The sequence below is a fragment of the Apaloderma vittatum genome, unplaced genomic scaffold (assembly GCF_000703405.1).
Source record: "Apaloderma vittatum isolate BGI_N311 unplaced genomic scaffold, ASM70340v1 scaffold7043, whole genome shotgun sequence".
Taxonomy (NCBI): Eukaryota; Metazoa; Chordata; class Aves; order Trogoniformes; family Trogonidae; genus Apaloderma; species Apaloderma vittatum.
In genome coordinates, this window is record NW_009707478.1 from 15,639 (window position 1) to 19,673 (window position 4,035).

Consider the following 4,035-nt stretch of genomic DNA (forward strand, 5'->3'; position numbering starts at 1 on the left):
TAAATTTAAATTTAACTCTTGGCTCATGGAGATTGATGTAACACACGTTGGCCGTCCAAGCTGATGTGAGAGTATGTTCAGCGCAAATTCTTGACATTTTATCAGTCTTGAAAAATAGTTTCCAGGTATTGGGGGGAGAAAAGCTGTGAAGTATGGAGGATTTGAAAACGGAGTTTCTCTGAGATCTGGCAACAGTGGCTAAGTGTATGTTAAGTACTAGATTAGCTGCAAGTGCCTCATTTTTTTTAGACCAATTATTCTGAATAGGGAGAATAAATGAGCATAGTATTCAGCTGACAATTGTAAAAGATGAGAGAAATCCATATGAATAATGGTACTGCATTTTCTCCTCGAGCTATTTCTTATGGAAAAAAAGTGTTTAAATCTGCCCTTTACCAGCTCCACCTCTGGGGAAAAATAAGTAAAATCGGAATGGTTTATGGAGGTTATTGAAGTAGTCTTGGTGTTGTCTTTATTTTGTAGTAGAATCACTCTTCTACCCAGTTCTTGTCTTCGGATTAGGACCTCTCATTTAAAAAAAAATCATCTTCATTTGTCAAAAGAGACAATTTGGACTTTGCTCTTGCCTCATACAATGCTCATTATGATCTGGACGTGATTGGCGAATGCCCTTGAAAGCAGGAGGTGGAATGGAGTAGAGCAGAAAAATGCCAATTTAGATAGCTCAGGAAAAAATGGAAAGTGGCAGCGTGTCTTTGAGGGAGAGGCTTTTTATTTTATGCCTGTGCTTTGCAAAGAAAGCTTGTTCACAAATGTTACTACAAATACTTCCAGTGTTTTCACTTTGCTAAATGAATACTGCATCATAAATTGCATTAGGGTGACATATGTGTTCAGTTTGCCATGACTAAACCCGAGCATTTTAACACAGCGAGAGTTGTCTTTTGATGTCTTTTTTGCGTGGGACTTCATGATCAGTACTGGGGGGCTGACAGTGGCGGGGAGGGGGATCACGACTCAAGAAGGAGCTGAGTGTTGCGTTCGAGGTGGCGACCAGTTGCGTTGTTCATTGCTCGCTTTATACGTCTTTTTAGTAGTATTACTGTTGTTATTTCTTCTCTCTTTGTGTCGTCCTCTTAAACCGTCCTTTTCTCAACCCATGAGGTTTTTTACCTTTTTCTCCCAACTCTCTTCCCCATCCCACTGGAAGGGACTGAGCGACTGCGTGATGCTCACTTCACCCCCACGCTTAAACCATGACAGAAGAAATTTAACGGATGGTTGGAGGGACTCCAGAGAGACCCACAGTAAAGAAGATTCGGATCCACTAGGCTATTTGTAACTTTAAAGTCTTGCCCAAAAGTTTGAGATTTGATGCAGTGAAAAAGGTGGCAAAAGCGACAAGAAGTACGTGAGCGGTGTGGTCAGGTCAGGCCATTCACCGCCCTGTCAAGGCCTAAATGTGGTTCCTTGCAAGAGCGTTCAGTGCCTGTCAGCCAGCACGTGCAGTTATTAGAAAAACACAGCATATCTTTCTGTGTCTTTATCCTCCAGAATTGTTATTTGTCAGTCTTTCTGGTCAGTTACACTTCACAGATTTTGGGATGGCATTATTTGCTAAGTTAATAACAATCAGGGTGATAGGATACACAGTCTAATACTTGTGTGTGAAGGGGTCCGTAATCATCTGCCTGGATGAGGTGCACATAGTGTGGTTCTGAAGTCTGTCTTTGAAGACACTGGCAGGGAAAAAACATTCGTTAGAGGGATCCGTTTAATCTCAGAGTAAACCTTCTATATAAGCCATTGCTTATCAGGAACTTTTTGGACCTGCCTATTTTTTTTCTTGGGTACAAATTGACTATAGCTAAGGCTTGGAGAGATTCCACCTTATGCCTTGTAATCCAGAGCATCTAATGCAAACATTAACCATGCCGTGAATATAGGTGATATTTTCTATACGCAGAAATCATAGGCTGTGTCAGAGCTTGTAATTTCCTGAGCAGCAGTCCACCAGAAGGTTGAATACCAATGTGCTGTGTAGGCATGCCTTTCTTTTACTGAGGATTAAGGGCCTGAGGTAAAAAAAGAAAGGCAAACATCAGTGTTAGACTACTGTTAGTTCTGCCTCTCTATATTATGCATGCTAAGGATTAAAAGTATGATTAGCATAGTTTTTACTAGTGCAATGTGCATCAACTTTTTGTCAACTGAAATATGTTGAAGTTACAAAAATAAATGGAATGCATGAATAAGTAGATATGTCAGTTAAACCTACATGTGCTTAACTTAGATATCGTTAGTATGCTCAAGGCACAGAACTTATCCTTCTGCGCACAACTGCGAACACAGTGTATGTACTATGTTTTAATGTGCAGTGTGATAGCATTGTAGTTTCTGCAACTTCTCTGTTCGATTCGCCGCATTCAGACAGAGGTTTGTGTAAACATTGCACATACTGCTTCAAGAGACATGCTGTGTGCATGAATTCACTCATATTTAATTACTTGATTGATCAAAATAACTGTTTACTGTTTGATATTCTTGTTAACTATGTAGAGGCAAGATAGCAAAGGAAGTGTGGGCTGTGTTCTTTCTTGCCTATCATTTGAATTGCTTTCTGAATTAAGCATATGCAAACTTATTTGGAGAGGGGAGCACCATGAAAAATCTCATTTGCCAGTTGCTACTGAAGGAGATAAAGCTGTTAATTCTTGAACTTCAGGTTGGGTTTGCTGGACTAGCAGTTGTACCAAAGAAAGAGAAGAAGAGATACTTATTTTAAAAGGCGTTGGTATAAGTCAGTACAAACTGTGAATAAATTTTGTCTGTAATCCAGCCTATAGTGAAGATTAAGATAGAAGAGACGTATTTATTACAGCCACAGCAGCAGCTTCTTGAGTGCGATGGCTTTCACTCTGTGGAAGAAGCCTTGCAAGTTCTCCACAAGCATACTGTTTCAGAAGCCAGAGTTTTTCACGCAGGGAGTTGGTATTTGTGGCAGCCTAAGCTCTGCACTGTGCCATTGGGTCTTTTCTGGCATTTTAGCTCTTTTCCTTTGGATGAGAATTTGTTAGTCCAAAATATCTCTTGGATAAGCTGCTTGTGGTTCTAGTGACTGTTTTCATTGTGTGTAGTCTCCATCCTTCATGCTATGCCGGTTATTGGATTCCTGAAAGAAATTAATAATGGACCAGAAATTGTAGACTTCAGTTTTGTTGACTGCATATTAGCTTCTACCCGAATATCCAGGGAATGCTGAGTTAGCATCTTCGGAGAAGAGGCTGAACAGAAGTGTGAAACAACACGAGTGAGTACACGTAAGACTCAAATTTCTAATTTTATTTTAAAAGGAAGCCAGTAATAAGCATTTTCTACAACTATTGACTGGTCTTTATTTTGAATTTTGATATTTTGATATTTGATCTTTATTTTGAATTTTTATATTGAATGATCTTTACTTTACAAATATGTAAAAAACTCAAGGACGTTGAGTCTAAATTCTTTCTTGTGGGCTGTGCTTTTAGGAAAGTGTGCGCTTGTTTTCTGGAATTAGCCCTACATTACCGTGTCAGCTGTGAAGCATGACCCTGCACTTTGTGAAATGAGGAGCTGAAGTGACTTTGGTGTAACTGAAATGTTTCCATGTTATTCTTTGTGATACCATTGGAAACAGGTTGGCTTGGGAAAAACAGCAAATTATTCAGATGCCAGAGTTTTAGTGAACAATAGGGAAATTGCGTTTGCTTAGTGCATTACATACGCCGTTCAGGTTTTGGACTCGTGTCTAATATTACATAAGACAGAGATTGGCAGGTTTTGCAGGAGTCAGATGCCAGATTGTATTTTTCTTTCACAGGTTAGAGGTTGAAGACATTCAAGCATGCTGTTAGGTGGTGTTTGGAAACAGCTGGCTGTTGGGACGGTGTGCGAGGAGCAGGCTGCCCTGTCCCAGCGTTGCCAGAGCTGAAGGCACTCCAGCCTGAGCCAAGGGTGCCGGTGCTGTGTGCCTCTGGAAATCTACGTACGGCTTTCTTTGCTGTGTACACCAAGGGCTGGAAACTGCAGGCTCAG

The 4,035-nt window shown here is 40.4% G+C and overlaps 1 protein-coding gene across 1 annotated transcript in view; it reads left to right on the forward strand.

The window, feature by feature from the left end:
• NUBPL (nucleotide binding protein-like) overlaps positions 1–4,035 on the forward strand; it is a gene marked incomplete at its 3' end in the record, with an annotated part of 19,749 nt that overhangs the window by 6,203 nt on the left and 9,511 nt on the right. The window lies entirely within an intron of this gene.